This window comes from Babylonia areolata, chromosome 3, assembly GCF_041734735.1.
Source record: "Babylonia areolata isolate BAREFJ2019XMU chromosome 3, ASM4173473v1, whole genome shotgun sequence".
NCBI lineage: Eukaryota > Metazoa > Mollusca > Gastropoda > Neogastropoda > Buccinidae > Babylonia > Babylonia areolata.
In genome coordinates, this window is record NC_134878.1 from 57,696,486 (window position 1) to 57,720,485 (window position 24,000).

General features: G+C 44.5%; 1 protein-coding gene across 3 annotated transcripts in view; it reads right to left on the reverse strand.

Annotated features, from left to right (window-relative positions):
* The window catches only part of LOC143280148 (orexin receptor type 2-like), a 155,686-nt gene that overhangs the window by 116,732 nt on the left and 14,954 nt on the right, over positions 1-24,000 (reverse strand). Inside the window, exons 1-2 of one of the 3 annotated variants that reach the window (XM_076584726.1) lie at positions 20,314-20,548; positions 16,836-16,931 (exon numbers count right to left, since the gene is read on the reverse strand). The exons of 1 other annotated variant lie outside the window; for it this stretch is intronic. The gene's annotated coding sequence lies outside the window, so the exon portion shown is untranslated. Of the gene's footprint in view, positions 1-16,835; positions 16,932-20,313; positions 20,549-24,000 lie in introns of those variants that run through there. One more of the 3 variants, XM_076584727.1, reaches the window with a different exon arrangement.

The following is a 24,000-nucleotide window of genomic DNA, read 5'->3' on the forward strand; positions in this document are numbered from 1 at the left end:
TAATAGTCTATATCATGCAGCTTCAGCTCTACACTTGAAAGTAAACATGGATAAAAGTAATATCATTGTATTTAGGAAAGGGGGGTATTTAGCCGCTAGGGAAAGGTGGACATATAATGGTATTGTTATGCCAGTTATTAATGCATATAAATACTTAGGAATTTTGTGGCAGCCTGTAACAATCTTTGTAGCAGAGCAAAAAATGCTCTATTATGCATATTGCAAAAGTTATCAAAGTTAAAATGTAATTCTTTAAATACTTATTTGAAATTATTTGACTCACAAATTCAACCAATAGTACAGTATGGTGCTGAGATATGGGGACTTGACAGAGCAGCATTTAATTGTGAAAAGGTTCATTTATTTGCATTAAAAAGATATTTGGGTGTAGAAACACGAACACCTAATGATTTTGTATATGGAGAAACAAACAGGTATTCTATTTATATAAATTCAGTTATGAAGTGCATTAAATACTGGCTAAAATTAGTAAGAATGCATGAGTCTAGATTACCTCACAAAGCCTACAAAATGTTATTCGATCTTGATGCACGTGGTAAAACAAACTGGGCTACTAACATACGTTCTAAGTTGTGCATGTTTGGTTTTGGTTATGTATGGCTTAACCAAGGTGTGGAAGGGATTGATGAGTTTCTTCGGGTTTTCAAGGAAAGGTTAATTCTGTGTAGATGGCAAGAATGGGACTTTCATGTAAAAAATAGTGAAAGATTTAATGTTTACAGAACTTTTTGTACTATACCTGATATCAAAACATATTTACTAATGAATCTAGATAGATATTTAAGGTATACAATGACAAGATTCAGACTGGGCATTTCCGATATTGCTGAACATAGTTATCGTTATAGAATGCAGAACGAGGCTGACTTATTATGTCCACTTTGCCAGATGGAGAAAGAAAATGAGGTGCATTTTGTTCTGTCCTGCCCTGTCTTGTATAATTTAAGAGTACAGTACATACCATTGAAATATTTTAAGTTCCCAAGTCAGTTTAGACTGTCGTTACTTATGGCATCAGCGCATGAACAAACTATTAGAAACCTATCAATTTATCTGTATAAATCGTTTAAGCTCCGATCTGTTCTTATGTCTTAGTGTATCCAGTAACGACTACATACGGACGATGTGTATAACGTAACTGAGTGTCATTAGCTACGCATGTAAGAGTTATCATTTAGCGTATATCATATATCATTTAAGTGTATAAATGTCATTTGAATACAATATGTTTCATGATGTGTATTATGTATTACTAAGGTGAGGACATAAATATTACTTAAAATTAAGGTATGTTATATTTATATTATCTGAACGAATGTCATTTTTCAATGCACGATGCAATGTTTATGAAGAAATTGTGACACCCTTTCATAAGGGGCAATGGCCTATAAATGAATAAACCATTCATTCATTCATTCATTCATTCTCTCTCACACACACTCGCACACACACACACACACATACACACACACACACACACACACACACACACACACACACACACACACACACACACACACACACACGTTTGAACAGAAGCCGCATATTACATGTGCATGGGGTTGACGACTGGATCTTCAGGTAGATGGTTGTTAGCAGAAATCCACTCTGATATGTAAACAAATAAAATATGCATGCACTCAAGGCGCGTTGGGTTAAGGTTCTTGTCAGGCATCTGCCTAGCAGATGTGGTGTAGCGTATATGGACTTGTCCGAACTCTGTGACGCCTCCTTGAGAAATTGAAACTGAAACTGTGCACGCTCATATGATGATGATTATTATTATTTCTATTATTGCTATCGTGAATAGGTTTGCTTTGTGTGTGTGTGTGTGTGTGTGTGTGTGTGTGTGTGTGTGTGTGTGTGTGTGTGCGTGCGTCCGTGCGTGTGTCCGTGTGTGTATGCGTGCGTGTGTGTGTGTGTGTGTGTGTGTGCGTGCGTGCGTGCGTTTCAAAATGGTGGAAAGGTGATAATCTTTATCGGGCTCGATTTGCAACGACTTTGATGTGTTTGGTGTTTGATTGATTTTGTTATGTACGTTGCATGCCAGATCTTTACTGTTCTGCTTGTTAATCTGTATGCATCATATGCATCTTCACTGCATCTAATTTCTCTCACTGAGATAATACAAAGTCATTCTGATACTGATAGCAGTTGACACAGACGCTGGACAGATCGTGCACGTGCACACACACACACACACACACACACACACACACACACACACACACACACACACACATCAAGATACACACAGTGACAACTCAGTCAGGTGTGAAGCGGTGTGAAGGGTGTTCCAGACATAGAGAAGGTGAGACCACCATGCACCATCCGATTAGGACACAAATTAGCCTGCCCGGCCCACGTCACCACATCTTCATTAATTAACTTGCAGCGGCTGCTGCTGCTGCTGCTGTCGGCACCTGAGACTACCCGCCCCCCGCCCCTCCCTCCCATACCTCCCCCTCGCCCCGTGTTCCCTGTAGCAGGCAGAGACTGCAGTGTGTCCACAATGCTGACTGACACAGGATCAGTAGGCTGTTGTCGTCATCAACTCATGGTGTTAACTCTCTCCATACGAACGGCGAAAGAGACGACGTTAACAGCGTTTCAGCCCAATTACCATCATCGAAATATTGCAAGCGGAAGGCTCTTATACTGAAGAGGTGAATGTTGACAAAGAATACCACAATTCTGACGACGGAAGCTAAAGGTTGGGTCACTCAGACACCCACTGGACATCTGAGGGGTCTGTGTAGAGGAGAAGAGAGGACTGGCCGTACTGAGTGAGTTAAAAACCGGGTGCACTATTAATTGATTTCCAAATGGATGGATAAAGACGTATTGTATTGTATTGTATTTGTATTTGTATTTCTTTTTATCACAACAGATTTGTCTGTGTGAAATTCGGGCTGCTCTCCCCAGGGAGAGCGTGTCGCTACACTACAGCGCCACCCCTTTTTTTTCCTGCGTGCAGTTTTATTTGTTTTTCCTATCGAAGTGGATTTTTCTACAGAATTTTGCCAGGAACAACCCTTTTGTTGCCGTGGGTTCTTTTTACGTGCGCTAAGTGCATACTGCACACGGGACCTCGGTTTATCGTCTCATCCGAATGACTAGCGTCCAGACCACCACTCAAGGTCTAGTGGAGGGGGAGAAAATATCGGCGGCTGAGCCGTGATTCGAACCAGCGCGCTCAGATTCTCTCGCTTCCTAGGCGGACGCGTTACCTCTAGGCCATCACTCCATTGCATTGTATTGTATTGTATTGCATTGCATTGCATTGCGTTGCGTTGCGTTGCGTTGTTGCATTGCGTTGCATTGCATTGTGTTGCATTGTATTATATTGTATTGTGTCCCATTTCCTTCCCGAGTCTCTGCCCACAATGCCACCTCACGCCGGTAGCCATGGAAACGTGCTCTCACGTCATCACTCAGTGACGCGTTTAACACTGGTCAAATCATCCTAATGAAATCATCCCTCCATAATAAATAATAAATAATCAATATCAAAGCCTTTTTGAACTGTGAAAAAAATCAATACGCAGATTAGACGAGAACATGTTTTAACAAGAGCAAAAAGAAAATATAAAAAGAAAGAACAAGATTTAAATGGTTCCAACTCAGGTATTTCACAGAACACGGATACACAAAACAAGGGAAACTACTGAGAGGACACAAGGGAAACTACTGAGAGGACACACCCCTCGAGCGACGCAACGTCCTCCAAACAAAAGACTGAAGCCAAGGCTGTCAGCCAATAATAAATTTAACTCAACTCTGCCTCCGACAGAGTCAGATGCAACTTCTGTGACACAGAAAAAGACACCATTTACCACTGGTAATGGAACAATCAGGGCTCACGTTTGATCTGGAGATGACATAAAAATAATACCTTTAATTAAAAACTTGTCATCATTGCGAGACATTGTCATATGTAACGTTGAACCTGCGACACTTCTCAACGCATTTATACTTCAGGTGATGTTCACTATTCAGTGTTCAGGTGATGGTCACTATTCACTGTTCAGGTGATGACCACCATTCAGTTACCAGCACGGACCAACACCAACATTCGATCTGTACGATAAATGGAACATCAGTTACCAGCACTAACCATCACCACCATCTAATCTGTACGATAAATGGAACATCAGTTACCAGCACTAACCAACACCACCATCTAATCTATACGATAAATGGAACATCAGTTACCAGCACTAACCATCACCACCATCTAATCTGTACGATAAATGGAACGTCAGTAACCAGTATTGACAAACACTGTCCAACACCAACATCTATTCTGCAAGATAAATAAATGGGACATCAAAAGCCAATACTGACCAACACTCAGCAGCACTAATCTGTACGATAAATGGAACATCAGTGACTAACGCTGACCAAAACTGACCAACACTAACATCCATTCTGTAAGATAAATGTGACATCAGTTACCAACACTGACCAACACGAACACCTATCATGTACGATAAATGGAACATCAGTTATCAGCACTGACCAACACTGACCAACACTGACCAACCCCAACATCCGATCTGTTCGATAAATGGGACATCAATTGTCAGCACTGACCACCACCAGCATCTAACATATACAATTACAATGAACAGGACACCAGTTATCAACAATGACCAACAATGACAAACACCAACATCTGAACTGTACGATAATTCACGGGGTCAACAACTAAGGCTTTGAAACACCTTGCCATGTCGGGCTGTCAGCGAATTCTGTTATTTGAGGATCTCCACTTCTGCACACAATGACAGGCGTCACAGGTGGACCTGTGTGATTCTCTGTTCGCCAGACAGATCTCAGTCAGCTTCTTCCGCTGGGACTGTTCCATTGAGATGACCTTGGCGTCTTTAGCTGATGGCAGCTGTTGTGTGAGACAGTTTTAAATGAACTCGCTGTGTCTGGCAGTAAAACGATTAATTTCAGCTGGCTGGAGATTGGTTGACAACGTCTGGCCGTCTCGTATGAAGGCAGAAACAACACCCTTTAGTAAAAAAAAAAAATATCTCTCTCTCTCTCCACACACACACACACACACACACACACACACACACACACACACACACACACACAGACGTTTCAGACATTATCTATTGACACTGGCTAATCTACAGCCCTTATGTCAAGGGGATGCAATTCTCAAATGCAGCGTCGTGTGCTAAACGGCAGAAAACAAACTAAACAGTCAATAAAGCAATTATTGTCAATAAGGTATTCTAGAACAAAGTGGGTTAATCGTTTATAGATGCATGTGCCCAATAACAAGCACACATACACCATCTTCATCATCAACCTCTACCATTTAGCCTAATTGACAACATCAACAACAGCAACAAATATCATCAATTGTGAAGAGAGAGAGAGAGAGAGAGAGAGAGAGAGAGAACTCGAAGTTTAACTCGAACTGGAATGTTTTACGCTTCTTTTCAGTATGCCTTCACAAAAAGAGCATCGAAAATAGAACAAAAAGTAAGAAGCGGAAGAAGAGAGGTAGAGAGAGTGATAGAGAAGGGGGGAGGGGGAGGCAGAGAGAGATAGAGAGGGGGAGGGAAGGAGAGAGAGAGGGGAGGAGGGGAGAGGGAGAGAGAGATTCTATAATGTCGTTTACTGTCCATGTTAAGCAGATGTTCTGGAACAACAGCTGATCAATCCCCCCCAAAAGATGAAGACTTTATTAAGCATACAAACAGTAACAATTAAATGTTAAATGTCCCAACATTTTTACGGCCTCCTGAGCAGTGAATTCATATTCACTGTGTCTAGGGCTCGGTGTAAGAAGGCGGGGCCCAATCCTCTCCTTCCGTTTTAACCTTCTCCAACCGAAGGCTGGCAGCCCCATTCGCATCTAGGTGGTGTGAGGGAAATCGGAGAATGGTGCCATTCCAAAGGACACAATACCATACCTTGAACTCGGCACACTGCATCAGAAGTTCAACAACCCCTAACCGATTCCAGCCACAGTGCCTCAACAGGAACCAGTTAAAGTCAATGTGACTTCTTTGATAGGAAAATCTTCATGTACTTCACACCAACAGAAGGACGTGTGTGTGTGTGTGTGTGTGTGTGTGTGTGTGTGTAGTCGGCAGGTTGATGATAACTCTGTCAAAGACACTCATTCATGTGATGGATGTTGACCAGTCGGCACATGCCCATTGTGCAGGGACACCGCCTCAGTTCAGCATCCCTGACATTGCTGTTGATGACGGGAACTGGGAGGAAGGGGGTGAGAACGATAATGCACATGTATAAAAGGATGAAGAAATAGACAGCCGGACCGACGGACAGACAGACAGACGGACAGACAGCCAGAGCACATTGTATTCCTCGGAAATTTCGTTGTTTTCTTTTCTTTTTAACAAACATTCTTCTGTAACTAGCTATTCCACAACTCTTTCTGGACCAATAATGGCTTGTTAAAAGTTCTGATTCACAAGGGATTTTTCCATTAAATTGCCATGGAAGATATTTTTCAACCTATTCAGGGGGAAATGAGAATCGGATTGTGGTGGGGGGGGTGGGAGTGGGGGGCTTCTGCTGGAACAAATGTCCATGCTGCGAGCATCTCATAATGTGAGTTACGCACGCACGTTTTCGATGTTCATACAGAGGTAGTCCCCTCATCTCTCTTCATCCAGTTTACTGCCACATACAGACGCACACTCAGACACACACACACACAGACACACACCCGCGTTCACGTAACACGCACACACACACACACACACACACAGAAACACAACCTCACACACTCATACACACAAACGCACAATCTCTCTCTCTCTCTCTCTCTCTCTCTCTCTCTCTCTCTGTCTATGTCTCTCTCTCTCAGAAAAGATATCAGGCGAACAACTGGGATCTAATCGCTTGTAAAGGTGACTGTAAACGGAAAAAAAATACATCAGGCTTGAAACACCGACGGCCCAGCAACCACCGTTGCCACACACCCAGGTAGGTTTGTGTGATTTTCACTGACCAGTGCTCACAAATCTCATCACCAACGATCACCACAGACCAACACTGACCCCCACTGACAAACACAGCCCACCACTGACCACCCAGACCGGACCTATACCAACAGACAGCAGAGGGGAAAAGAGTTTGCAGCAAGGTGTTGGACAGTGTCCACTCCCGACAGGACCTACAAACCATGTTATACTCTTCCATTCAATCCAGTTCTCCTTCCTCCTCTTAATCTGCAGACTTTGACACGCGTTGACATCCTGACCGATCGAGAAACTCGCCCCTCTGACGGAACTATTTGAAAGACGTGAACACGTTCACCCTTGACCCGAGTCAGTCCAACACGTACACCTTTCCGTGGAGCCAGCCAGAAGGTCAAGGCTTTCTGGTGGCACAAACACGGCGATGGAAGAGCTTCACTTTTCACGCTCACATGTCTGCTTCTGTTACCGCATGATATCAATACTACCAAACCTCAGGACCCTTTATTTCAATAAGTGTCATGATTGTAGTCGCGAAAAATTCTGGTCACATTTTTGCCGTGACAAACATCTGACACCCTGATAAAAAGCGAACGGAGTGTTCCGCGCCATGCACCGAATAGAATAGACTAGAATAGAACATGTCTTTATTAAGAGTACTGGGTCACAAGGAATATTGAGGGGGTGAGGGGGGGGGGGGAATAGCACATAAAAGGCACAAACACAAATCGAAAACCATACACACACACAGATACAGTAGAATTTAGGACATATACATGTGCATATCAATGACGTCATGATCACGATTCCTACCTGGTCAGGCTTACCTGTGTGAAAGTACGGAGACGTAGACGTTTTTATTCATATAGGCCATAGCCCCTTAGAAGGGGGTACACATGGAATTGACATTAAGTCGCATATTAATACAAAGAAAAATTACGTTACATGGGCACTACGTTGTTTAAAAGCTCTATGCAAATATAAAGCAAAATGTTGTACAATAGTTTCGTTCGTAGACGACTATAACAAAATGAGTTTAAATAAACAAGGCTGTCTATAAGATTTGAGTGGAATTAATCGTTCTCTAATATTTCTCAATGCTGGACAACCAAGCACAAAAAGGACCTCATCTTCAGTTGTTTCTCTACATAATGGGCATAACAAATTACAAATGTTTGACTGCCTATAACGATACTGATGAGTAAAAACATCAGAGACACCGAATCTAAATTTCGTCATTATATACTTCAAACCTCTAGCAATATGCATACGCATATAAATTGGAACACTATGCAAATTACTGATCATTCTGTATACATTAAATCTGTCACTGTCCTGGATATGAGAATTCCAACTTTGCCATCTACAATCAACCAATCTTTCGCGGAACACACGAATAAAAACATTTATATCTTCAACACCTTGATTTAGCCATACAAAACTAAACCCGTACTCATATAATTTCCTTCTAACATTTGAAACCCAATTTCTTCTACCCTTATTATCTAAGTCTAACAACATTTTGTATGCTTTATATGGCAATCTGTGGTCATCCATTTGTGTTAACTTGAGCCAGTACTTAATACATTTAACAGTAGAGAGCAACGATATTGGGTATCTGTCAGTCTCACCATAGACGAGATCATTTGGTGTCTGAAGGGAGACCCCTAAAAAATTTTTCACAGTGTATAGCAGCAGAGTCAAGACCCCATAATTCTGCCCCGTACTGTATCATAGGCTGGATCTCAGAATCAAATATTTTTTGGAATAATTTCAGAGATTCATTTTGTACTAATGACAATTTCTTCGTGACATATAACAATGCAGTTTTGCTCTATTTGCAACCTGTGTGAAAGAGCAACAGTGTGAAAGACTATAGCGCGAGAGTAAGGCGTCATTCTTGCTCCTATTCCACTGCCTTGCACAGTGTGAACACGGCCCTAGCTAACAGGCAGCTGACAGGACAACGGTTTGTCCACACAGACTGATCAGTCAACACAGAGAAGAGGGAGCGGGGAGGGAGGCGTGTGGGGAGGGGGGCAGGAGCGAGAAGAATTGAACCACAGGTCAACAACAGACCAATCATGTTGACAACAGGACCAAGGCGGACAGGGTGCGAGATAAGTGCCATGAGTGTGATCAGCTGGAGGGTCCAGCAGAGGCTGGTTCCCACTGTCAACACACAGCTCTGTCACTGTGGTCTGGTCTGTGAAGACAGGGGTAAGGGGGACAGGGAGTGAGACGGTGGTGGTATGTCAGACGAGATGAACTGACTTTCGCGTGACACAAAGTTCCTTGTCTGTGGATAGAGTGAGAAAACACTTCCACGATACCTTCCGCCATCTGCCACACAGTCAGTTATCATCTCTTTCCAGCTGAAGAGTCACTGTGGAGCTGTGGGTCTGCAGTCATCACTTTATCCCGTTTTTATTGAAGCTTCTGGGAGAGCCTCGCCCATTAAATAATGGTTTATAAGTACAGCACGAGCATTCCTGGAGAGCCAGTTCAGAGAGCAATGGAGAAACAAACACCAAGCTGGATCGGAGGAGGATGTCCTCTGGTCATTAAACAGACCACAGGAAGTAGTCCTCTTCCAAATGGACATTGTAGGCTCCTTTCACACCTCTGCAGACTGAGACTGTTCCGTACTGATGAATGCCCATGCGGCACGGGTTCGCAGACACCATAGAAGTGGCTTTAGTTCTGCCCAACTTTAGGTGCACTGAGGAGGAAAACTTGGCCCTGTGCGGTGGCACTCCATGAGAAGCTCTGGGGACCACCTGCTGCACTGCAGAGGACCGGATGGACTATCTGACAGCCTGACCTGGGGCATGTGGAAGAAGAAAAAGAATTTCCCAAGTACCAGTTTTACTGCAGGGTCAGGCCTGGCCACACAGTGCCAACAAACACCGTGTACAGACCCTTACCATCCATGCTACACATTGAACAACACTTCAACAACAAACCTAGAGAGGCAGCTTGACAAAACTGTCATGGAAAGTACACAAGCAAATCAAACAGGACCCCATAACAGACAAGACAAGACAAGACCACTGCCCCCCTACCCACCCATCCCCTCACCCAAATAAAGAACAACCCTGTTCTAAGCTCTTGCATGCTGGAAAATGGCAAACGAAGAAAACACAAGTGTTAATTTTCGGCAAAACGGTTTTTAAGACCCCTATACGTGCTAAAAGATGACGATAAAACGGTTGGCGAAGACATATGGTGCAGCTGTGTTTGTGGTTGGGGCGTTTCCCAAGTTCCCCTAAGTGGGCACCTGTTCAGTGATGTTGAGCCACATGGTGACGTCACGCCAACAGGAAGTGGCGCTACACGAGGACAGGTGTTCACATTCACAGCAATCAGGATTCAACAGGAAAGGACAGGCTTCAGCGCTGCTGTACTCAGTCCGCTGTCTTTGTCTGCCCCAACTGTCAGCGAACATTTCGTGCGCAGATTGGACTATTCAGCCATCTGCGCACTCACAGATAGATTCATGAGCACCCCCCCCCCCCACACACACACACACACCACCCTACCACCCATCCCCCAGCTGGATGACAACGATGGTCATCATCGATATGGACACACACCTCCACTCAGTCCGCAACGTGCCCTGACCTCTCCACCTCCTCGGCCTTCCACTTACCCCCCCCCCCTCCCCACTCCCCCACCTCACTTCTTCCACACCGTTGTTTCTAAATTTTCTTCATTCACACATCCAAGCGGTTTGCAGAGCCTGTAGCTGTTCCTGTTACTCTGATCTTCCAGTTCTAGTTCTGTATCGTGTGTAGTATACTGCTTGGATTAATCAATATTTCACACACACACACTCACACACGGAGGCGAGAGCGGGCACGCACTTTGCCGGGGCCTCGTTTGTTTTATTTTGACAGAGAGAAGCACATTTACTGGGAAAGCATTCCATCAACAGTTCCCTCTGATATTCCATTTCGTTCTGGTAATTTTTGTTGTTGTTGTATTTGGGGGGTGGGGTGGGGGGTGGGGGTGGGGGCTTCATTCCAAAGTGAAGTTTTAGTGCATTTGCACTAAACGGAGACAAACCAGAGTGGGAATGCGATCCATTTACTGATGGCAGGACAGCAGCGCTATCAACCGGAATCACGAGAGACACACGCCGCGTTAAATTAACGGTGTGTGTCAATACAATGCTCCACGTTTTGTAGGACTGTGTCAATACAATGCTCCACGTTTTGTATGACTGTGTCAATACAATGCTCCACGTTTTGTATGACTGTGTCAATACAATGCTCCACGTTTTGTATGACTGTGTCAATACAATGCTCCACGTTTTGTAGGACTGTGTCAATACAATGCTCCACGTTTTGTAGAACTGTGTCAATACAATGCTCCACGTTTTGTATGACTGTGTCTATACATAGCTTGCACACGTCTCTCTCCAACACACACACACACACACACAGAGTGAGTCCAATCCCAGCATACCTCCCTACCAGCGCCCACTGGCGGAACAACAGATCACCTGACAACAGCTGTGCTCCAAAACGCCGCATTGTCTCCCTTAATTGCATGACAAGCCTCCTTTATTTCACTCTGTGCCTTCCAGTCGGTGCTGTTTAACTCTCTCCATACGAACGGCGAAAGAGACGACGTTAACAGCGTTTCACCCCAATTACCATCATCAAAATATTGCAAGCGGAAGGCTTTTATACTGAAGACGTGAATGTGGACAAAGAATACCACAATTCTGACGACGGAAGCTAAAGGTTGGGTCATTCAGACACCCACTGGACATCCGAGGAGTCTGTGTAGAGGAGAAGAGAGGACTGGCCGTACTGAGTGAGTTAAACATCATCACCCGATGCCTGCTGACAATACCACCAACCACACTGAAGGCCTTACAGCCTGAAACAAAGCAGGCTGCGGTATCTGCAGTGGCCAGTAGTGCTTTGAACACCGAAGGCTGAGTACAACACAGTACATTGGTCACTGTCGTGTTTGTTTGGGTTTTGTTGTTGTTGTTGTTGTTGTTTTGTTTGGTTGAGGGGAGGGGGGTTGTTTTTGTTTTTCACTCTTGTGTTGGTTTATGTTGGGATGACTGATCCCCCCCCCCAACCCCACCCCCACTCTTAGTGGTGTTGGTTTTGTGTTAGTCAGGGTGAGTTCCTCAATGCTATGTACAGTCATTGTTGTTGTTTTTTGTTGGTGTTTTTATTACTGAATATCAGATCACAACGAGAGAGTGAATGAATGAGTGAATAAACATTTTCTTTTATTCATGGGGTAAAATGAATAAGCACATAAGACTTGTTTTCACCGTGCCCTCATAAAAAAAGGGGAAAATAAGAGTGAGAGAGAGACTGAGACAGAGACACACACACACACACACACACACACACACACACGCACACGCGCGCGCGCGAGAGAGAGAGAGAGAGAGAGAGAGAGGGAGAGACGCTTTGATGTTTCAATGCTGAAGACACTGTCCATAGCTGAGGGTTTAAGATAATTCAAAAATGCACATGCGTACGTACAGACGTCTTTACAGCCTAGTGTTTATGTAAATTTAATTCACCTCCCCCCCCCCCCCCCGCTCACTTCACGTTCATTCAGTTTAATCCAATCCGTCGTCCATTCACACCCCCTCCCCTCCCCTCCCCTCCCCACCCTCACATCTGCCTACTCATGCATGCACCCATAAGTACTTCTGGGTAACCACACAAGCATGATTTGAACAAGTGAAAAAAACCAAATTAACAACACAGAGAGAGACAGAGAGAGAGGGAGACAGACAGAGACAGAGAGACAGACAGAGAGAGACAGAGACAGAGACAAAGAGAGACAGAGAGAGAGACAGAGAGAGAGACAGAGACAGAGAGACAGGGAGACACTGAGAGAGAGAGAGAGAGCAAAGGCATTCCAGCACGTCATCTATCAGTCTGCACGTGCACATTCATACACACACATTGGATAAGTGTGTGTGTGTGTGTGTGTGCGCGTGTCTGTGTGTGTGTGTGTGTGCGCGCGCGCGCGCGCGCGTGCGTGCGTGTGTATATGTGCGTGCGTCTGTGTGTGTGTGTGTGCGTGCGTCTGTGTGTGTGTGTGTGTGCGCGCGCGCGCGTGCGTGTGTATATGCGCGTGCGTCTGTGTGTGTGTGTGTGTGTGTGTGTCTGTGTGTGTGTGTGTGTCTGTGTGTGTCAGTGTGTTCTGTGAACGCTGCAAGGGAGCCGCACTAACACCGTGGGGTTTAGCACTTGAGTTTGTTGACACTCTGCCATATTTCTCCGTCATTAGCGGGGAGGGAGGGAACATGCGTGTATTCTCCATCGTTTAAAGTTACAATAACAACAGTAACATCAACAACAACAACAACAATAATTAGCGCATAACGGAGCAGTTCTGGATCACAACTCACCGGGTTAAGAACACGTTTTGCAACAACACTCCCCACCCCCTTCCCCGAACTCCCCGCACCCCTCACCCCCCCCCCGTATTCCCCCTCACCTCCCCGCCCCCCCCCCCCCCAACACACCGTCATAGTACACATAAGTGGAATACAGTACCTGTACACGCATCCTCCACCTCTGTCCCCCCACCCGACCCCCTCTTCCACTCCCCCCTCCACACAACGCTTCAGAACCGAGGAAAAGCACTTCAGAGTAATAGAATGATGAAGCTTGGTGCAGCGTGAAGGGATAATGCACACAGCACCCAGTGAACACACATACAGGGTGGTTGTGGCCTAATTGCTTTTCCTCTTCCTTTGATTCATCATCATTATCATCATCATCATCATTAACATCAACTCCTCTTACTCTGATTTGTCATCATCGTCATCATCTTTACCACCAAATCCTCTCCCCCTGATTTTCCAACATTGTTATCATCAACTGTGATTCATCATCATCATCATCATTATCATCAACTCTTCCTCTGAATCATCATCATCAATACCCCTTCCTCTGAATCATCATCAGCATCATCATCATCATCATCATCATCATCATCATTGTCATCAACACTTCCTCTGAATCATCATCATCATCATCATCATCATTGTCATCAACACTTCCTCTGAATCATCATCATCATCATCATCATCATCATCATTATCATAATCAACTCCTCTTCCTCCGATTCATGATTATCATCATTATCAACGACTCCTATTCCTCTGATATATCATCATCATCATCATCATCATCATCAACTCTTCCTCTGAATCATCATCATCAACTCTTCCTCTGAATCATCATCATCATCATCATCACATCATCAACTCTTCCTCTGAATCATCATCACCATCATCATCATCATCATCATCATCATCATCATCACATCATCAACTCTTCCTCTGAATCATCATCACCATCATCATCATCATTATCATAATCAACTCCTCTTCCTCCGATTCATAATTATCATCATTATCAACGACTCCTATTCCTCTCATATATCATCATCATCATCATCATCAACTCTTCCTCTGAATCATCATCATCATCATCATCACATCATCAACTCTTCCTCTGAATCATCATCACCATCATCATCATCATCATCATCATCATCATCATCAACTCTTCCTCTGAATCATCATCATCATCATCATCACATCATCAACTCTTCCTCTGAATCATCATCACCATCATCAATTCCCATTCCTTTGATTCATCATCATCATTATCATCAATATCTCTTCCTCTGAATCATAATCATCATCACCATCATCATCATCAACCTTTCTTCCTCTGAATCATCATCATTATCATTAACTCCTCTGATTCATCACAATCATCATGATCATTAATCATCTCCTTTTCCTCTGAATTATCATCATCATTATCATCAACTTCTCTTCCTCCGAATCATCATCATCATCATTATGATCATCAACTCCTCTTCCACCGGTTTATCATCATCATCATCATCATCATCATTGTGATCATCATCAACTTTTCTTCCTCTGATTCATCATCATGATCACCAACTCCTCTTCCTCTGAATTATCATCATCATCATCATCATCATCATCATCATCATTATCATCAACTTCCCTTCCCCTGAATCATCATCATTATAATCAACTTCTCTCCCTCCGAATCATCATCATCATCATCATCATCATCATCATCAACTTCTGTTCCTCTAATTTATCATCATCATCATCACCATCATCATCATCATCAACTTCTGTTCCTCTAATTTATCATCATCATCATCATCATCATCATCATCATCATCATCATCATCATCAACTTCTGTTCCTCTAATTTATCATCATCATCATCATCATCATCATCATCATCATCATCATCATCATCATCATCATCATCAACTTCTGTTCCTCTAATTTATCATCATCATCATCACCAACTTTTCTTCCACTGATTCATCATCATCATGATCATCAACTCCTCTTCCTCTGAAACATCATCATCATTATTACCAACTTCCCTTCCTCTGATTCACCATCATCATCAGATTCTCTTCCTACGCTCTCTTCCTTCTCGAAACGCCGAGAAAGACATACACACACATCAACAAAATGACAACCCGCGGCCGATCCTGGCTGGAATCTTTGGATTCCCCCCCCCCTCTCTCTCTCTCTCTCTCTCTCTCTCTCTCTCTCTCTCACGCCAAAACCAGTCAAAGTCTTCAAAATAAGAAGTAGGCTGCAATAGTTTTCACAGTAACTCGAACAAAACCACATGCACAGACATCTGCCACCAGTGACTCTAAGAAACGTAAATGTTTAAGTAACTAACTGATATTGGTATTCAGGAGTGCTATTTTCCTCAAAATCAAGCTTTAATTATGCATGGGAAGAATCTTACAGGAAACGACAAAAAGGCATTATTAAAACTTTGAAATCATTCAGAAACTTTAACTCCACTGATATACTTGTAGATTTTGGAAATATGTTTGACACTCAGATAGAACTTTCACTTCACATAGCCGAGTTTGGGGGAACGAAGGTAAATTCACAAATGTTACAGTACAGTACAGTACAGTACAATGCCATGCAATGCAGCAGAACACAGAACAATATAATACAGTACACACAGCACAGCACAACACAGCACACTGCAGTACAATACAGTACACACAGCACAGCACAGCACAGCACATCACAGCACACTGCAGTACAATATAATACACACAGCACAGCACACTGCAGTACAATACAGCACAGCACAGAACACTGCAGTACAATACAGTACACACAGCACAGCACAGCACAGTACACTGCAGTACAATACAGCACAGCACAGCACAGTACAATGCAGTACAATACAGCACAGCACAGCACAGTACACTGTAGTACAATACAGAACCAGCACAGCACAGCACAGAACACTGCAGTACAATACAGTACACACAGCACAGCACAGCACAGTACACTGCAGTACAATACAGCACAGCACAGCACAGTACAATGCAGTACAATACAGCACAGCACAGCACAGTACACTGTAGTACAATACAGAACCAGCACAGCACAGCACAGAACACTGCAGTACAATACAGTACACACAGCACAGCACAGCACAGTACACTGCAGTACAATACAGCACAGCACAGCACAGTACACTGCAGTACAATACAGCACAGCACAGCACGGTACACTGCAGTACAATACAGCACAGCACAGCACAGCACAGAACACTGCAGTACAATACAGTACACACAGCACAGCACAGCACAGCACAGTACACTGCAGTACAATACAGCACAGCACACCACAGTACACTGCAGTACAATACAGCACAGTACAATGCAATGCAATGCAATGCAACCCATCAACACACGGAACAACAGGGACAACAGGGCGGGTTGATCACTTACCTGGTCACTGGATACTCCTTGCTCAGATGTCTGAAGCACCACTCTGTCACGAACAGCCAACAGTCATTGGTCAGCTGACTGCACTGCAGCACAAATCTGTCACGGACAGCCAACAGTCATTGGTCAGATGACTGCAGCACAAATCTGTCACGAACAGCCAACAGTCATTGGTCAGATGACTGCAGCACAAATCTGTCACGAACAGCCAACAGTCATTGGTCAGATGACTGCAATACAGATCTGTCACGGACAGCCAACAGTCATTGGTCAGATGACTGCAGCACAAATCTGTCACGAACAGCCAACAGTCATTGGTCAGATGACTGCAGCACAAATCTGTCACGAACAGCCAACAGTCATTGGTCAGATGACTGCAGCACAAATCTGTCACGAACAGCCAACAGTCATTGGTCAGATGACTGCAATACAGATCTGTCACGGACAGCCAACAGTCATTGGTCAGCTGACTGCAATACAGATCTGTCACGGACAGCCAACAGTCATTGGTCAGCTGACTGCAATACAGATCTGTCACGGACAGCCAACAGTCATTGGTCAGCTGACTGCAATACAGATCTGTCACGGACAGCCAACAATCATTGGTCAGATGACTGCAATACAGATCTGTCACGGACAGCCAACAGTCATTGGTCAGATGACTGCAATACAGATCTGTCACGGACAGCCAACAGTCATTGGTCAGATGACTGCAATACAGATCTGTCACGGACAGCCAACAGTCATTGGTCAGATGACTGCAATACAGATCTGTCACGGACAGCCAACAGTCATTGGTCAGCTGACTACAGCACCAATATATCGGTCAGTAACTGGTCAGCTGATTGTAGCACCACTATCAGTCAGCCATTGATCATCTGATTTGCAGATCACTATTGATCAACGATTGGTCAGTTGACTGCAGTGCCAGTCTGCTGGTCAGTCATTGGTCAGCTGACTGCAGCACCACTCTACTGGTCAGACATTGATCAGCTGATCGCAGCACTACTCTGTCGGTCAGTCATTGGACAGCTGATTGCAGCACCGACAGCCAACAGTCACACCTGGACAGCCAACATCACACCTGGACAGCCAACAGTCACACCTGGACAGCCAACAGTCACACCTGGACAGCCAACATCACACCTGGACAGCCAACATCACACCTGGACAGCCAACATTACACCTGAACAGCCAACAGTCACAGCTGGACAGCCAACATCACACCTGGACAGCCAACCAACACACAGCTGGACAGCCAACAGTCACAGCTGGACAGCCAACATCACACATGGACAGCCAACATACACCTGGACAGCCAACAGTCACAGCTGGACAGCCAACGGTCACAGCTGGACAGCCAACATCACACCTGGACAGTCAGCATACAGCTGGACAGCCAACCAACACACAGCTGGACAGCCAACAATCACAGCTGGACAGCCAACCAACACACAGCTGGGCAGCCAACAGTCACAGCTGGACAGCCAACCAACATACAGCTGGACAGCCAACCAACACACAGCTGGACAGCCAACAGTCACAGCTGGACAGCCAACAGTCACAGCTGGACAGCCAACATCACACATGGACAGCCAACATACACCTGGACAGCCAACATCACACATGGACAGCCAACCAACACACAGCTGGACAGCCAACCAACACACAGCTGGACAGCCAACGGGTCACAGCTGGACAGCCAACATCACACCTGGACAGTCAGCATACAGCTGGACAGCCAACCAACACACAGCTGGACAGCCAACAGTCACAGCTGGACAGCCGACCAACACACAGCTGGACAGCCAACCCACAGCTGGGCAGCCAACAGTCACACAGCTGGACAGCCAACATCACACCTGGACAGCCAGCCAACACACAGCTGGACAGCCCACACACAGATGCAGAACGGCTGACGGCTTAGGTTCTGGAGGTGTGTGTGACAAACCACGTGATCGCGTTGACAGGACAGATCAGATCATGTCAAGGACAGTGAAAAGACGGCCACTGGCACACAGCGAACAGAAAACCACTTCTCCGTTCTTCAGACTTCGAAGCGCTGTGGCGTTGGACTTGTGACCCAGCCTTCACCAGTGATAGTAATAATAATGATAATAATAATAATGATAATAATAATAATAATAATAATAATATGGTATTTATATAGCGCTGAATCTTGTGCATAGACAAATCAAAGCACTTTCGCACCAGTCATTCTCGCGCACGCATAACTCTAAAACTGGAGAAACTGAAGACAAGGAAGAGGCAGGGAAGGCAGGCTATTTTGGGAAGAGGTGGGTTTTAAGGCCAGACTTGAAAGAGCTGAGAGTGGAGACTTGATGAAGCGAAAGAGGAAGTTCATTCCAATTGCAAGGTCCAGAGACAGAGAAAGAACGGCGGCCAACAGTCGAGAGTTTGAATCTGGGTATGCGTAAACAGAGTGGATCCGAAGCTGATCGTAGTGAGCGAGATGGAGTGCAGAGGTGAAGGCAGCCACAGAGATAGGAAGGGGCTGATTTGTGAATACATTTGTAGCATAGAGTGTTGATCAGGTTTCCGTGTGGTGTTGTGTCGAGCCAGCTGCATTGCTCGGACGGAACCGCCTTGTATGGTCATAACCCGCCACTAACCGTGTGTAGTATGGAACTGATCAATGGCGTAGTTCGGTCAACATAGGCATTTAGTCACGTGTAACTGTCAAAAATTTAGAATCAAGCAATGCAACTGGCACTGCTAGAGAAGGCACTTTGCACCGATTTTCCTCACTCCACCCAGTGGCACCTGACTTCAGTTGCGGAAAGTTAAAAAGGTGGAAAGAGAGGATTGGGCACATCACCGCTGCTACACTGAGGCCCCTAGACACAATGGATATGAATTCACTGTCACGATTGCCATAAAAGACTATGGAAATTTAACCCATTTTAACCCGTAGATTTTGTTAATTAGAACACTTCAGACTGTTCACAAGAGTTGTTGTGTCAATCCCGTTAGATTGTGCCGGGATGTTCTTACCACAAGAACATTCTCGATTTGAATTCAGACGGGCGCAATGGCCGAATGGTTAAAGCGTTGGACTTTCAATCTGAGGGTCCCGGGTTCGAATCACGGTGACGGCGCCTGGTTGATAAAGGGTAGAGATTTTTACGATCTCCCAGGTCAATAAATGTGCAGACCTGCCAGTGCCTGAACCCCCTTCGTGTGTATACGCAAGCAGAAGATCAAATACGCACGTCAAAGATCCTGTTATCCATGTCAGCGTTCGGTGGGTTATGGAAACAAGAACATACCCGGCATGCACACCCCCCGAAAGCGGAGTACGGCTGCCTACATGGCGGGTTAAAAACGGTCATACACGTAAAATCCCACTCGTGTATATACGAGTGAACGTGGGAGTTGCAGCCCACGAACGAAGAAGAAGAAAAAGACAATGAAGGCACAAACCGGTTTCAGACCACAAAAGAACAGAACAACACGTCACCTGAAGGCTGTGTCAGACTGGTACCAACATGGACAGCAACTGTGAGGTCAAGTCATCACACATGTCATGCACGTGGCGAGTGGAGCATGTGCTGTACGAGTGTCGAGCTTCACGTGGTTGTGTTCTGTGGTGGCTTGTCGGTGACAGCGGCTTGGTTCACACACACAGTAACACACACGCTCACAGAGACATACAGACACACGCAGACACACAGACACAGACACAGACACCCCAATGTTACACCATGTGTTTCAGCAGTGTGGCGCATTGTGAGAGCCAGTGCCGTGGTTTCCGTGTGAAGGAAGTTGTGTGGTGCCTGATACCATGCACATGCGCTGGTGTTTGGGCCTGATTGCGTCACACCAATGACTCTCTCTCTCTCTCTCTCTCTCTCGTGTGTGTGTGTGTGTGTGTGTGTGTGTGTGTGTGTGTGTGTGTGTGAGTGTGTGTGTGTGTGTGTGTGTGTGTGTGTAGAGGATGAGGTATGTGTGTGTATGCATGTCTACACTGTGGGAGCAACGGAATATTGGAACGTGCGGGTGTGTGTGTGTGGAGGAGGCGGGGGGGAGGAGGGGGATCGGGGGGGCGGGCGGGGGGTGCAGGGTAGTGTGTGTGTGTGTGTGTGTGTGTGTGTGTGTGTGTGTGTTTCTGTCAACCTATCTACCTACGTATCTTTCTTACCGTATGGTACGCGCGCGCGCGCGCACACACACACACACACACACACACACATACATTTATTTATTTATTTGTTTGCTTTTGTTTGTTATTTATTTATTTATTTGTTATTTTATTTTATTTTATTTTTTTATTATAATTTTTTAAATAATAATAATGATAATGGTAATGGTATTTATATAGCACTGAATCTTGTGCAGAGACAAATCAAAGCGCTTTCGCACCAGTCAGTCACACGCATGCATAACTCTAAAACTGGAGAAACTGAAGACAAGGAAGAGGCAGGGAAGGGAGGTCAGACTTGAAAGAGCTGAGTGTGGAGACTTGACGAAACGAAAGAGGAAGTTCATTCCAATTGCAAGGTCCAGAGACAGAGAAAGAACGGTGGCCAACAGTCGAGAGCTTGAACCTGGGTATGCCTAAACAGAGTGGATCCGAAGCTGATCGTAGTGAGCGGGATGGAGTGTAGAGGTGAAGGCAGCCACAGAGATAGGAAGAGGCTGATTTGTGAATACATTTATAAGATAGAGTGCTGATCTTGTACGTTATTCGGTGTGAGACAGGGAGCCGGGCCTCAAGGCCTGACTAAGCGCGTTGGGTTACGCTGCTGCTGTTCAGGCATCTGCTTGGCAGATGTGATGCAGCGTATATGGATTTGACCGAACGCAGTGACGCCTCCTTGAGCTACTGATACTGATACTGCCGGATACTGATACTGATTCTCTCTCTCTCTCTCTCTCTCTCTCTCTCTCTCTCTCTCTCTCTCTCTCTCTCTCTCATGGCATGTATTAATTTGTTTATGCTCTGTTGGGTATGTTCACATGTCTCTTTGTAAAGTGCTTGGATTTGTTCCTGATTAAATTTATAGAAATGAGTTTCTGTTGATAAACATTCTGTGAATATCTCTGATATTTCAGTGACAACGTTGTCAGTTCGATATCCTTGATCTTTGACAATATTTCTTCTTCTTTTTTTCTCTATCAATTAAAATGTTATTTTCAGCGTCATTCTTTGATGTATGAAACACATTACTCATTTTTGACTCAGGCCATTGCGCGAAAGTAAACAAAATTTTCTCTCTCTCAAACGGAAGTTACGGTGCAGAGTTTACGAGTTGTTTATCTTTTTTTCTAGCCGATAAAGATGTGTTAATGTTTGGAACATGCCCAGGTGTTAACACAAAAACAACAACAAAAAAACCCACAACACCAACAACAAACAAAATACAAAACAAACAAGCATACCAACAAACCGTCATCTCCATCCCTTTCCTCGAACACTCCCATCAGCAATAAACGAACTGAGAATCAGATTTATTCCTGCAAAATTGCATAGCAGTCCATTGAATTTTCGATCGATGTTGGCTTTGACAGTAAAAATGAAAATGCATTAACAGTAGAGGATTTTGCGATGTGTGTTCATAAATCGTCTGAACGTCTCAAAATATTGACAGTGTAACTCCACGGACAAAAGTAAACATAAATGTATTTGGTTGATGGCAATATATTCAGACATATACAAGCAATATATATATATATATATATATATGCATATATAACACTGATGTATCTTACCCATTCCAGTGGGACTATGGTTTTTCTGAACAAATGCCTGAGTCTCTACCCCTCACTAATCAGTCACAGTCCTGATGTATTGCTGGTGGCTTTCTTCTTTTATGTACGAATCTTTTATTATTGTTTGTTACTTTTTGTTATTGTTATTTTTGACAAGAGTTGGGCGTGAAATGAATGGATGGATGCGTCTTGAGACTGACCATCCCCGTTAATGAAAAAGTTGTTACGTCATATCCTCTCTCTCTCTCTCTTCTCTCCCCCCCCCCCCCCCTCTCCCTTGGTGTGTCTTCATTACTTGTTATTGGTGGTTTTCGTATTTTATGTATGTCTCTGTTCTGGACAATTTCTGGATGCGAAGCATCAAAAGATTTATTGCCCTTCTGAATAAAGGAGTCGCCCCGTCTCCTCTCTTCTGTCTCTATATTTTCTTTCTGTCTGTCTGTCTGTCTGTATCTCTCTCTCTCTCTCTGCCTGTCTCCCCTTCACTTGGGGCTGAGGCCTGATGTGAATAAACCATTCCATACTGTGTGTGTGTGTGTGTGTGTGTGTGTGTGTGTGTGTGTGTGTGTGTGTGTGTGTGTGTGTGTGTGTGTGCTCTTAACTTTGGTCCCTCTATAAGGCAAGGGCTGGATGTAATAAAGATTTGTCTTATCATGTCGTCTTATAACAGGGGGGGGGGGGGGGGGGGGGGGCTGGAAGGGAGGGGATGGGGTAGACACAGCGTCAACAAACAGGACCCAGAATTATGCCAGAAGGGTTCCGACCCGTGTCATTCAGAATTGCTTATTCTTCATTCGCATAACATTTCCGATTCGTCTGTCACTAGGTTTGTGATCCCGATTCGCCTGCACTTTTAAGACTATGAGACACAGACAAACAGACAGAGACAGAGAGACAAAGAGAGAGGCAAGGAAACAGAGAGAGAGAGAGAGAGAGAGAGAGAGAGTACATTCATGATCCTGATTCGCCTGTTCACATATAAGAGTATGAGAGATAGATAGATAGAGAAAGAGGGGTGGGAGAGAGAGAACGAACGAACGAACGAATTTTTTTTTTAATGAGGGAAGTGGAATAAGCATGCATATGTTTTTTTTACATCCAGCCCTCAGGGCAAAAAGAAATGAAATCAAAATGTTCACAAGATAACAAAAGGTTATAGAAAAACATACATGAAATTCAAATACACTCAATTGCACAGTAGCATTTACAAGTACATAATCATGATACCTGCATTAATGACAATAATGTAGAGAGAGAGAGAACTCCGAACTCAAAACGTTTCCATTCAAGGATGAAGATTTCAGGCAGAGCCTATTCTTCCAATCTGTCCTTGCTGATCTACATCTATTACAAATAGCAGTACATACAAATGAAGGGGAAAAGCATTCATGCACACACACACACACACACACACACACACACACACACACACACA